The 14,418-nt window shown below is 45.5% G+C and overlaps 1 protein-coding gene and 1 non-coding gene across 4 annotated transcripts in view; both read right to left on the reverse strand.

Annotated features, from left to right (window-relative positions):
* FOXN3 (forkhead box N3) overlaps nt 1–14,418 on the reverse strand; it is a 269,460-nt gene that overhangs the window by 38,346 nt on the left and 216,696 nt on the right. The window lies entirely within an intron of this gene.
* Nucleotides 7,573–7,679, reverse strand: LOC118145265 (U6 spliceosomal RNA). The gene has a single exon (XR_004730393.1). It is a non-coding gene; the product is annotated as a U6 spliceosomal RNA (small nuclear RNA).

The raw sequence follows: 14,418 nt of genomic DNA on the forward strand, positions 1-14,418 counted from the left end.
ACCATGGCTGGCCGGGATACATGGTCCCTACCTCCACGGGTGACTCATACCCAGAGTTTTTCTGAGTGGCCAAGAGGTTTGCTGGGCTCAGAACAAGAGGAAATACAGGAAGAAAGTCTGGAGTCTTTTTCTACCTATATGGCCAGAAAATTAAAGAAAGTATTGCCGTATTCTTCAAAAACACATCAAAGGAAACTGTAGAGGGCTACAAATGAAAAGATAACATAGTAAAAGAAAGAAACAGAAAGAGAGAAAGAAAACATTAAAGGAAAAGTATTCCATCAATAATCACACATGGGAGAGAAGCTAAGTGGAGCATTCCCAAGGCATAGCTTGGGGGATTGCTTTGGATGTGCAGGGCATCCACCTGTGACCCCCACCCCCACCCAGCCAAGCTAAATAAGACACATAAACTCTGAACAATAAAAGCAGCATGCTGAGGGACATGTCCCCCATCTATCCTTCTAACCAGGTGTGCCATGCCTGATGCCTCCACAGATAAAAATTCTGATGTGATCATGGAACTCATACTGGTCTCCAGGAATTCAGGGAAGGTGCAACACCCAGCCTTCACATGATCTCATTCGCAACACATTCCTACAGCTCCACTCTCCCTTCTCAAAGGATCAGTTCCTAAATAAGTAGCCCTATGAGCAGAATCGAGCAGAGAGCAAGGCTTGGGATTCTCCTCTCTCAATATCTTGGCAAGCAAACTGGCAAACACAAAAACTGCAAATGGTGGGAGAAAATGTAAAATGTAATTATGTGTTTATGCACACTGGCATACTACAATGCCAGCCCTTCCCCAGGGGGATATAGTGAGTGCCATCCTTTCAAAAATCAACTTTACTGAGGAATGATTCAGATACAAGAACATGTGCCCATTTTCAGTGCAGAGTTTTATAAGTTCTGACACCACCATTACCGCCATAATCAAGATAAAGAGCATAGCCAAGATACAGATTTCCATCACCCCAAAGTTCACTTGCACCCCTTTGCAGACATATCTATCCCTGGTCTGGACAATCACTGGTTTGCCTTCTGTTATTCATCAAAGACGTGGTGTCAGTAGTTCATTCCTTATAGCTATCATTGAGTAGTAGTCACTGAATGGATATACCACCATCCATTCACCAGTAGGTTGACACTGGATTGTTACAGTTTTGGATATCACGAAAAAGCTGCTGTGAACTTTTATACCTCTTGGAAAATTGTTTTCATTTCTCTTGGAAAATTGCTGGTAAATGTATGTTTGGCTTATAGAGAATTGCTACATTGTTACCCAAAGAGGGTGCACCACATAGGAGAGTTCCAGTTGCTCCATATTATTTTTGCCAGTACTTGAAATTGTCAATCTTTAAAAACGTTAGCCATCTAGGAGATATGGAGTGATATTTCACTGTCATTTTCATTTGTATTTTCCTAATGACAAATAACCTTGAGAATCTTTTCATGTGGGTAATGACCATTCGTGTATCTTACATGAAAATTCTGTTAAAGTCTTTTACCCATTTTTAATTAGGTAGTTCAACACATATTACTCAGTTGTAAATTTTAAAAAATATTCTGAATATAAGTCCTCTGTGAGATACATGTTTCTTCTTAGTCCATAGTTTACTATTCAGCTTCTTAAGAGTGTCTCTTAATAAGCAGAAGTCTTTCATTTTTATTTAATCTAGTTTATCATTTTGTCCTTTTATAGCTTAGTGTCTTTTGTGTCCTAAGAAATCTTAGCCTACCTTAAAATTGCAAAGATTTCCCAGTGTCATCTTTTTTGTTTTCGTTTGTGAGGTATTAGATATAATACTTTCTCAGTTCAATATCCAGGTTTACAGGTAAACGAAAACAGAATTAATCACTCAGACCTCTTTCCTTATCCAGCATGGAATAAGCAAGACCTAGCACTGTGTAGATCAATGCCAGAAGAACCCTTTTTGGCTCCTGGGGTAAACACCATGCAGCCTAATGAGCCTGACATTCTTCTGTGGAGAAGTGTCCTGCACTCTCTGCTAGAACATCTCATATGCCTTTCTCCTTGTCTCACCCTGACACCCTGTGAGTGCTTCTGTCTTCAGAGTCAACAACCTCCTGTCTCTCCTCTCCAAAGATAAGAGATGCTAGAATGCTTACGCTTATCTATTATTAAAATACTTAAGATTTTCCCTCTTTTTAAAAATTATGAAAGTAATGTGTGCTCACTGTAAAAAAAGCACTAGATAAATATAATTTGACAGATAAATATAATTTGCCTTCCCTATAGACCTACCTTCAAACTCATAGTTTCTTGTATATATGTCCAGAAATTATGTGAAAATAAACATATATGTATACATTCATTGAAATACTAATACACACACACACACGCACACACAAATCTATTTTTTAAAAAATAGCTTTATACGGAAAAGTTTCTGCAACTTAAAATTTTTTTCACTTAACATATTTCATCACCCTTTTATATTAGTATATGCTATCAAAAGCTTTTCTACAGAGAGATTTTTGTGCATGAAAACACACTGCACTGTTTGTACAGGCATTCCCTTCTTCTTTAGATTGCAGACTACCAGAAGGCAGAAAGAAAGTGTTTGAGCTGATTATATAACTTGTGCTCAGCACACTACTCCAACCTACAGATTCTGGGGCCCTAAGGGCACTGCCTCTGCACACTTCTCCCAGTCCCCTCACCCAAACACCCCTCCCTTTAATCTCTCTATCCCACCCCTTCCGATGAGGATACAGTGCTGCTCTACTCTCTCCCTCCTGTGCCTCTCTCTGGGGCTCCCTCCCACTCTCTACCTTGAGTAATGTGCTGCTTCTCAATCAGCATACTCAGGGTCGCTATAGAAATGTCTAAATTTTCTGCAGTCAGGAGAGACTACTGGTAGTTTACCTCTTTTGATAGCAGAGGAACTTTCTGATGAAGGCATGCTATTGTGGTAAGATGCTTCTGACCAAAGACATTGGAGCTTTGTGGCTGGAAGTATTTCAGGGGACTGGGTAGCTGTTTAGGGGGTAGTGGGTGCTTCTGCTTCAGAGGCATAGTTGATTATGAAGGATAAACAGCCCAGGACAAGATCTCTAGGAGGGGAGCAGTGGATTGGCTTTATAGGATCTTCTCTAGATAGTCTAACCCAGTTTATCAGCATAAGAAAAGAGAAAGGCATTTTGGGCAGGAACTCTTTGTAGGAATGAAGACCTACTTGGCAGGAGTGCTTCATGTTGTATCTCAGGGGAATGAAGTGAGACAGAAGGGTACAAGAGAGTAAGAAGTGCCACCCTTTTAATTTTGGGATGGGGAGGGTCCTCCCATCAGTACTTAATTCAGCATCTTAATTCAGGAACCAAATCATTTATTGCTAGTTAATTCAGTGTCACACCATGCATGCTGTCATGGCTGCTTAACAGAGTTATGACCAACGGAGCCAATCTCAAATCCCATATTAAAAAAAATTCCTCCTTCGCCCATGCTTCAGTAACAAATGTTACTTCTCCTCTGGACTGGTTCCCAGCAGCCCATTTCAATTTTCATCTTTAATGCAGTTGTCTTATCACATTGCCTCTTCTCTGCAGTACGAGACTGGAAAACGGTCACACATCTTAAAGATGTTTTCAAATTCTCTTCTTTTGAATGTACACATGCAATTATATTATGCCGCAGGGAGACAAACAGGTAACACAGTTTCCAGAACCAGTGGTCTAGCTATTTGGGTGAAGAAAATTGTTGAGCCTCATTTCTTAAACTCTTGAGATGGTTCCTTTGGTTGTGGAAGAGGCTTCTCCTCGGTGGATAGGACAGGAAAAGCACTGCACTAGACATGAGGATTCCTGGGCTTAAGTCCTGGGTCTGCTGACTTTCATTTTGCTGTGCCCGAGTTCATTCATTTCCACATGATGGGTGGGTGGCTGCAGACTTGGAAAGGGCCAGTTTGGTTTTTCATCCCTTTCTACATAGTTCCCGCTCTGTAATGTCCCTTGACTTACTCCTCCCTTTGTGACTTGTGGTTGCCAGAGCTACAGATTCCAAGGAATGCCTACCAAATGGGGCATCTACTCCAAAGACCTTAGGGGCAGCTAACAGCCTTAGTAAGGTTCGGAGAATACACTATTGCCTCCAGAAAGCCATGGCCTGTCCTGATGGGTCTCTGTTAGGTCTATTTCACAGCAATCCATCAAGCCTGGTGTGGGTATTCTGTGAGTTCCTGGTGTGGTTCCTACCCAGGTTGACTCCTCTTCCTCTGGGATTTAGTTTCCTAGAGAAGTGACTTGGAGAGGACATCTGCTTTAACAAACTAAGAACACAGGGCCAGCAGGAAGCCCCTGGTTCAACCCACACTGCAATATACACCTGCTGTACACAATTTCTCCTTTGCCCATGCTTCAATAACAAATGTGAGCACTGCCTTCAGCATCACTGAGCTGACCGACCTAACAAAATGATCACAAATGAAACATTTCCCATAGAAAAAGCCTAAGAATCATAACCATTACCTTCTTAGAAATCATGTGGTTTTCCACAGGGCTACTGTGTTTGTCCAGCTCTCCCTGCTCCCCCTCACACCTGATGGGTCTTATAGGATGATGACATCTCTTTAACTGAATAAAAGAAATTCAAGAAACAAACAAAAATACCAAAATGCCATCTATTAAGATGACACACACTCAGACAGAAATGATCAGATGTAAGAACATGGGTAGGCTAGGCGTGGTGACTTGCGCCTGCAATCCCAGCACTTTGGGAGGCCAAGGTGGCAGACTGCTTGAGGTCAGGAGTTCAAGATCAGCCTGAACAACCTGGTGAAACCCCATCCCTACGACAAATACAAAAATTAGCTGGATGTCCCATCTACTCGGGAGGCTGAAGCATAAGAATCACTTGAACCCAGGAGGCAGAGGTTGCAGTGAGCCAAGATGGCACCACTGCACTCCAGCCTTGGCGAGAGAGCACGGGTACATGCTCAGATACATACGCTAGGGTGTTCCCTAGCACCGAGAACAGTGTCTGGAACATCATGAGTGCTGGATAGTGAACGAGTGAATGGATGGCTTGTCCAATCTGCTGCCAGGTGAAGCCAGCTGCCTGAGGGCCAGCACCCTCAGGGGAGAAGTATTGGATGCTCCTCAGGGCATAAGCCTCCAGATGTGAACTGAAATCCCATGGAAACCCCAGAAAACCAAACATCAGGCCCCACCCTAGCGGACATCAAGCTTTGTAAGCATCCCTCCGGGAATTCTGAAGTGCGTGAAAGGTGAAGAATGACTGTAGCAGTACAACGAGGATGCTATCCAAAGAAGCCATCAGGGAAGACAAGTGCTCCCGGGTCTTCCGTTACTTGACTCGACTTCTTTGCTTTGAAATATCTTTATCGATATTCTCTAACTCTGCATGAGAATGACACAACCGAAAGCATTCATTCATTAACCCCCAAAAAGGAGAAAAAAATACAAGCAGCCCTCCATATCCATATCCATGGGTTCAGCGAAGGATCAAAAATATTAGAAAAAAATAATTCCAGAAAATATCACACTGTTGCTGACATGTATGCTATGTAGTTAGATGATGGCTGCATGTGTACTGAACATGTTCAGACTTTTATTCTTGTCATATTCCCCTAACAATGCAGTCTAACAGTTATTTATATAGTATTTACATCATATGAGGTATTATAAGTAACCTACAGATGATTTAGAGTACAGAGGAGGATGGGCATAGATTACACACAAATACTACACTATTTTCTATAAGAGATTTGAACACCCTCAGAGTTTGGTATCTTAGGGGGTCCTGGAATCAATCCCCCATGGATACCAAGAGATGACTGTGCTTAGATAACTTTTAGGGCCAAAGGAATAAGAGCAGATGAAAACAAGCAGGCAAACAAACAAAACTCCAAGTAAGCTGTGCATTTCGTGGGGAAATGCTGAGAAGACCCACATTTATGTACACCTTGTATACTAAGCCAGTGTTTTCAACTGCGGGAAATCCTACACTTCCTTCCTCCAAGGATGTGTGGCAATGTCTGAAAATGATTTTGATTGTCATTCCTGGGAGGGAGCTGGACGGTGCTACTGGCATCTAATGGGTCAAGACCAGGGAGGCTGCTCAACATTCCACAATGTACAGGACAGCCCCCACCACAAAGACTGATCCAGTCCAAAGGTGAATAGTGCTGAGGCTGAAAAACCTCACCCTAAGCTCACATATACATGTGCTATGATCAAGAAAAGCAGCTCTTCAAACCAAACTATCTCAAACAGAACAAATCAGAAGTAAACAGATATACAATTCACTTTGTTGTCGACGTCTTTCTTTTCCTCCTTTTGGTAAAATCCCTATGCATCGGTTAAGACAGATAGGATATCTACATTTGTTGCTTTGAAATCACTACAGTAAGAAAGAGCCATACCCTTTGGCTTCTGTTGGCAATCAATCAAGATATCTGTAACAGCTGCCTCTGATCCTGAAGGCAGCAGAACACGGGGTGCCGTCAGCTCCACTGACGTCATCTGCCATGAATATTTCTTCCACTTTCCTTCTGGCTGAAGGTTATCAGGAATGAGGTTGCCCCAGTGAGCAGGAGGGATGAAGTGGAAAACAGGAGATAGGATTCTCTGTGGACACGACCTGCAAACACTTTAGGGGTTCTTGTCACGGGAAGACAGGCGACAAAGTGACACCAGTGAGCCCAGTGCACAGCCTTCTGATGGGCGGGATTTTAGAGAACAAAAATCTCACACTAAGTGCGACACCAAGTTGTGATTTTATGTATCATCTTTAGGATGGAAGTTGGAGACAGAGCACAGCAAGAGGGGCCTTTCTTCTCCAAAAAAATGAATCAAAGAGTACCCCAAACTCTTGCTGCTCTGAAGACATGAGGCAAGCTCAAAGCAATGATTAAGCAAACTGAAACTAACAGCTGTTGGTTGGAATGAAAGATAATCTAATTAAGTTGGTAGGTGAAAGAGGGGTAGGCGGTAAGGAGAAAGGATGAATAATCTATACAAATACTACACTATTTGCCTGAATCTGGTGGCTCACACCTGTAATCCCAGCACTTTGGGAGGCCAAGGCAGGTGGATCACTTGAGGTTAGGAGTTCAAGACCAGCCTAGCCAACATGGTGAAATCCCATCTTTACTAAAAATACAAAAAGTTAGCCAGGCATGCTCAGGCGCCCCAATTCTAACATGGTGTTAGGATGGCCGGGCTGGTGGCTCTTCGGGCCTCTCACTTCATCTGAGTCAATCACTGTCCCTCTGCTGCTTCTCTGCTTGAGAAATGAAAGGAGTACCTCCATACTCCCCAGGGAGATGCTTCCACGTTTCTGTTTTATCCGGGCAACAAGAAATGCTTTAACTTTTATGTCTTCTGAGTCCCTTAATTCTAATGTCCTTTTTGCTTCAGTAGCGAGGTCTGCGTCACATTGCCGTCACATTTCCGAATCTGTGATTCCAAAGCAAATGAATGTGTCGCCTCCAGCCCTTTGAAAAAACACTGCCACCTCAGACACCTCTTTTATCTGGCGCTCTAAATTTTCCTACCGATGAACATTTACTTCTTTATATCTATTTTTTTTTAAATATGGAATGCTTCACGAATTTGCGTGTCATCCTTGCTTAGGGGCCACGCTAATCTTCTCTGAACCGTTCCAATTTTAGTACATGTGCTGCCGAAGCGAGCACACTTCTTTAATATCTTTGACCAGTTGATCAAAATCTTTCTAGCATCGGCCTAGGAGAAAACAAAAGAACCGTGTGGACGGAAACTGAGAGTACAAAAAAAAAAAAAAATCTAAAATTCTAGATTTGAAGCAAAGGTGACAAGTGACCCAGAACAGGTTATGATCCTGTCCCATGGGTAATAAGACAGAGCCATTATTGAAGAGGCACGGGGTTTTGATTTGGTTCTGTTCGGCTTGTTAAACTGTGCTGGGCTTGTCTGGGGTGAGTTTATGGTTTATTTAAAATTTTTTAAACATCCTATGGATGAATGAGAAAATACCCATTCCTCTTAAGTTCTTTTCCCCTCTGTATCTCACCCACTTGTGAATCTCTACTTACTGCATTCTCTGATTTCTGCCTCCTGGGTCACCTCTCTCTGGGGATGCTGTAACTCACAGCCATGTGCAGAGGGGACATTCAGGGATGCTGTGGAGGGGATTCTGACCCTGCAGGGAGGGAGGAGGGGGATTAATGCCAAAGCCCTCTAGACTCTGGCATTCTTTGCTTTGAAAATGTCCTGACCGGGCACGGTGGCTCATGCCTGTAATCCCAGCACTTTGGGAGGCCGAGGCGGGTGGATCACGAGGTCAAGAGATCGAGACCATACTGGTCAACAAGGTGAAACCCCATCTCTACTAAAAATACAAAAATTAGCTGGGCATGGTGGTGCGTGCCTGTAGTCCCAGCTACTCAGGAGGCTGAGGCAGGAGAATTGCTTGAACCCAGGAGGCGGAGGCTGTGGTGAGCCGAGATCGAGCCATTGCACTTCAGTCTGGGTAACAACAGCAAAACTCCATCTCAAAAAAAAAAAAAAAAAGGAAAATGTCCTGCTTGCTCCTGGCTTCTTCATCCAGTGTTACAGCTGGAGGTCACTGCCCAGGAGGGGACTGGAGCCAGCCTCGGGTGCGAGACTTCTACGGGGCAGGAACAGGAATGGAAACTCCCAAGACAGCCCTGAGCACCTCAGAGCCTGGCCACACTGGTGTCCAAGAGAAAGGATGTGCCAAGACCAGGAGCCAGTGGTGGGACCAGGAAGCCCCTTGAGACCAGAGCCAAAGGCCCAGGGAGATGCTCAGGGCATAGAGGCCTGGGCACGGCCAGCTGGGGACCACCGGTGCATCTTTCTTGAGTCAGTTTTTCTCCCTCTCTATGCTATAAGGTCATCTTCCCCAATGACTGGCTTTCCCCAACCATCACTTCTCTCCACTTAGTGGAAGATAACTCCTGACCAGTTCCCAGGCCAGAAGCCACTTCCTCCTCCAGTAAAGGGGTCTGTGGTTGCTGGTAAGCCCTGCACCAACTTTCCCACAGCTGTGGGGGTGCTTGGCTCTGAGCAGGCATGGCAACGCTTGTCAGTGCTGAGAACTGAATACGTCCATGTGCATGGCATCTTCATTAGCTCTGTCTTCAGCTGGTCAATGTGCAAATAATATTTTACAGAAGGGAAGAGTCCATCTCAGAGTGACACTGGCAGGTGTGTTAGTGAGAATAAATAGCACTCAGAACCTGCTATCAGTGCTTCAAGGCACACATGAGCTGCGTGCCCTCCTCTCCATTGTGTTCCTCCCTAACACTCCAGCGCTGAAGAACTGGAGGGTGACTGAACACAGGCTCACTTTGCCTGGGGAATCATGTCTTCTACTAACTGAAAAGAATTTAAAAAGGAACTAAAGAACCAGTGATGTTCCCAGGCCTGATGCCTGATTCTCATTACAGAGATACAGGAAGTAGTCTGAGAACAGAACCTCACCGCGTTCTTTCTGGGTAGACTTCTACCAGACTGAATCACACACCTGGTCCCACTACGCTATCAACCAGGGGTCTGCTGAGATGATCTCATTGTTACAAAAGGTTTTGCCTTTTGATTTCCTTACTAGAAAGCTGCTTCTCAAACATCTGGAAGGGGATGTTTAGTGTGCTACAGTTTAACGTGCTTGACCTCTCTAAAGCTCGTGCTGATGTCTGATCCCCAGCACTGGAAGTGGGGCCTGATCAGAAGTGTTTGGTTCACACGGGAGGGTCCCTCATGAATGGCTCAGAGCTGTCCTGTGGTCATGAGTGAGTTCTTGCTCTATGTATTCCCATAAGAGCCAGTTGTTTACCAAAAAAAAGGCCCGGCCCCTCCCTTCCCCCATCTCTCTCGTGCTTCCCCTCTCATCTGTGATTTCTCCCCTGCGCCTTTCACATGAGTGGGAGTAGTCTCAGGTCCCCACCAGAAGCTGCTGCTGGTGCCACGAAGTTGTACAGCCTGTAGAACCATGAGCCAGATAAACCTCTTTTCTTTACAAATTACCCAGCCTCAGGTATTCCGTTCTAATAATACAACAAAACCCCACATGACTTTGGAGCCTAAATCTCTAAGATCATGCTAATTCTGCAGCTGTGAGATGCTGCAGCTCTGGGGCAATGGTTCTTCTCTACAACCAGGGGTGACGGCACCATTTCCCTTTAACTACCAGACAGGTCCAGCGGTGCACTAAGAACCCATCTGCAACCAAGGAGAGAGATAGAGAGAGAGAGAGTGAGTGTGTGTGCCCGTGTGTGTGTGTGTGTGTGTGTGTTGGGGGTGGTGGTAAGGAGAACACATTAAAAATAAAATAATTCACCTGTTTATAGCCTATCAAGTAATCAGTTACAGCAAAAGGAGCACTGGGAGGCTGAAACCCAAGAATGCAATGGTGGCGATGTCAAGGGGAGGTGACTTCAGAGGATGTGCAGTTTCTCACCTCGACTCTTCCTGCCTGCGCCACAGGATTTAAGACCGGTTCAAGCACACATCGCAGACTTCCCTCACCCCGCTATAGCAGACTTGCTATGAAAGTCTAGGATGTTCTTCGGAGAGAGGCCCTGGATATCCAGTCACACCCAGATCTGTTCTCCCTCCCAAATAGAATGGCAAGCCTCACAGTGCCCTCTGTCTATGGTAGATGAGGGAGGCTATCTGCCAGGCCACGTGTGCCAGGAGCATGTCCCTCCTCTGGGAAGGGGGGCATGGAGGGCAGAAGAACCAGCCCTGACCAGGCTGCCCCACCGCAGTCAGGAATGTATTGAGGGGTCAGAATGTTTCAGGAAGGGGTTGCATGCGGTACAGACAGTCGGATCACAGCACCGGCACAGAGCAGGAAAGTATGCTGCTGGGCTGGGGCTGGACAAGGTGGAGGGCAAGGAAGAGTCGGCAAATGTCACACATTTCTTCAGCTCCTGGGACTCCTTACTTTAACCCAAGACTCATAATCTCCTAGGGTTTTCCTCCAGCCTGTCTGACAATCCTCATCTACCCTGAGTACCGCACAGAAGGGAAGCTGGCAACTAGCCAACATGGCAGGGACATCTGCAAGCCTTTAGTGCTAAGAAAGCCAGCGTCGGTGCTCTCCGGCCACCCTGCTCCCAGATTAAAAGTCACAAGGTCATAAGAATAATGTACGACTACAGCTTGGTTATTTACGTACTGTTTGGCCCATCTTATTGCAAGGTCAGAAATAAACACAGGTATAACCAGGCATCCTCCCTTACAAACACACACACACACACACACACACCCCTACTACAACCATCCTCAGGAACAATCTCTTTCTTTCTCCCTTAGAAACCTGAGCTTCAGCCGGGCACAGTGGCTCACGAGGTCAAGAGATTGAGACCATACTGGTCAACATGGTGAAACCCTGTCTCTACTAAAACTACAAACATTAGCTGGGCAGGGTGGTGCGTGCCTGTAGTCCCGGCTACTCGGGAGGCTGAGGCAGGAGAATTGCTTGAACCCAGGAGGCGGGGGTTGCGGTGAGCCGAGATAGTGCCATTGCACTCCAGCCTGGGTAACAAGAGCGAAACTCCGTCTCAAAAAAAAAAAAAAAAAAAAAAGAAACCTGAGCTTTAGACACAAAGGAGAACCAAAGGACTTGAAAGCACATTTCCCAGTGGAGACTGGGGATACCTATTCTGGCTCCAGTCCGTCCACACTAGAAGCCACACCCATCTTGGGGTAGCTATGGTGCACTCTCCATGGGGAATGATGGTGAGCGACTCGGCTGCCCTCCTCAGCTATTCTTCTAAAGTGAATTAGGGGCTGCTGATTCTCGCAGCAGGTCTCATGGGCACTGAGCTCTGTCCAGGCCTCAGTTTTAACATTTAGCCTTTTATTTTCTCTACTCAAATTCTTCCTCCAAAAAATAGAGTAAGACAAAAATAGAAAAGCAAATCAAACACGGTTTTTTTTTGTAAAAAAAAACACAACTTTTTTTTATAGTTCTCTGAGATGCGTTGATTCAGAAACAACCCTCACATATCAGTTGAAAAATAAAACAAAGTGCAAAAAAAGCCTTTGCCTTTTCCTTTATTTTACATGGGCCCTTCACCTACTGTCTGCCTCACACCTAAAGCACAGCGTGGTTCCTGGGAAGTCCTGTATCGGTACAACAAGAAGGCTATGATAATGTAACTGCTATAGCTCTTGCTTTCACTGAATAGTGCATATTCCATTTGATATAGAGACATCGGCACCATCCATCCATCCATCCAGCCAGCCAGCCATCACAGAGAACAAAAAGTGTGGTACTGTTAATGAGTATTTCATTAGAGACAGTTAAGTATGGAAATGTAGATTCAGGATTAAGACTATTCATAAAGGTATCATGGAAGTAAAAGGATTAACTTTTCCACACAAAGACATTTAAGTGCAACACCGAACTACTGAGAGAGGAACGAGAAGGCAGCCATGCTGCCCCGGACCTGCAGGAGCTACTGTTCCGTCTCAAAGGGTGGGGAAGATCCCTGAACTCAGGCAAGGAAGTTGAGAACAATTAGTTTGGGTTTAAAATTCAGTCTAAACCATAACACAAGAACTGATTCTCTGGTGAGCGAATGGGAAATGGGTTCTAAAGAAAACCTCCACAGAATTTTCTAGAATGGTTAAGAATGGCTACATCCTGGAACAAGTATTCTGCACGTCAGGAGTCTACTTTGAAGAATCCTGCTTTTTTTAATGTGTTTGATTAACAAAAAAGTTAAGCTCCTTACTTTCTAGCCACATGGTCTCTGGGTGCTATGATCAGAATGTGTGTGTCCCCCAAAATTCATATGTGGAAACTGAATCACCAAGGTGAAAGTATGAGGAGATGAGGCTTTTGGGAGGCGAGGAAGTCAGGAGGGTGGCTCCCTCATGATGATACGGCAGGGGGGCAGGGAAGTGCAGGGTACAGAAAGTCAGGGTCCCTACCAAGGGCTCCACCCTTGAGCCTGTGCCCACAGACCTAAATGAGGACAGGCATTTCTGTTTCGTGCCCAGAAAGTTGCCTTTTGGCCTGCTACACCCCCATCCTGTGCCCACAAAAACTCAAGACCCTAGTGGGCACAGATGCAAGTGGCTGGATGCTGGGAGGAGCAGAACGACACATCGACATACACCAGCACGCATCAGTCGGCCCTCGATGATGCGATGATGTAGAATTTGGCTGGAGGTGGTTGGAGGAGAGCCTGGTCGCTGGGCAGCCGGACCCCATGGGAAGACCACTGTCTGGCTCCCCATTCACTGCGCTGAGAGCTACCTCCACCACTCAATAAAACCCCACACCCATCTTCCAAGCCCATATGATCCGATTTTTCCAGTACACTAGGGCAAGAACCCTGGATACAAAAAGTCCTCTGTCCTCGCGATAAGGCAGAGGGTCTAATTGAGCGGATTAACACCAGCGGCCTGCAGATGGCACAACTGAAAGAGTGCCCTGTAACACACGTGCACCAGGGCTTTGGGAGCTGTAAACACTCAAACCTAGATCACACGACCTGCCTGTCTGTGTGCTCCCCCTAGGTGTTTCAGCAGCGGGCACTGAAGAAGCAAGCCACATCCTTGTCACATGCGCTAGGAGCAGGATAAGGAAACTTCTCCTGTTTCAATGAATGGGATGAGTGTCCTCATAAAAGAGGCTCTAGAGAGCTCCCTGTACCCTCCACTACAGGAGGACACAGAGAGAAGATGCCCTCTACGAACCAGAGAGCAAGCCATCATCAGACACGGAATCTGCTGGCACCTTGATCTTGCACTTCCCAGCCTCCAGAACTGTGAGAAATACATTTCTGTTGCTTACAAGCCACTAATTTTATGGTATTTTATTAGAGCAGCCTGAAGGGACTAACACAGTGGGTAAAACACCCAGGACATGAGCACAAATACTAAGTAAGTGCCATGCGGAATAAAGGAGGAACAAGCGCTGAGGGCCAGAGCCCAGCCAGGGAAACATGCTTTTAAAAGAGGTGAGCTCGGGCCAAACGTGGTCTCCGCTTGTGGATGCTGCATAGTCATTCCAGACAGAACTGTAAACACTAAGCCAAATAATGCTCTGCAGTTTGTATCTGGGGCATACTTGTTTTTGGAAAAACCAAGAGGGCTCGATGATCGCCAGAAAATATCAGGAACAGACCCAGGCAGATTGGAAGGGCAAGACTGACGGAAGGTGATGGCGTGGACAGGGGAGGCTTCCATTCGCAGTGGGGCGGCAGCAAGGATAAAAACATCTGGAGGAGCTCGGCAGGCCCGCCCGGCAAGCTGGGGGATCGGGTTACTTCATGGAGGCAATGGATTCGTTTTGTACCACGAAAAGCATATTTCATCTTTCAATAGGAAAAGAATTACAGCTAGTGTTATACAAGCAAAACTCAATTAAAAAAACTGGAAAACAGAGAAGGAAAAAATCAACCACTGCAACTA

The sequence above is a fragment of the Callithrix jacchus genome, chromosome 8, assembly GCF_049354715.1.
Source record: "Callithrix jacchus isolate 240 chromosome 8, calJac240_pri, whole genome shotgun sequence".
Classification (NCBI taxonomy): Eukaryota; Metazoa; Chordata; class Mammalia; order Primates; family Cebidae; genus Callithrix; species Callithrix jacchus.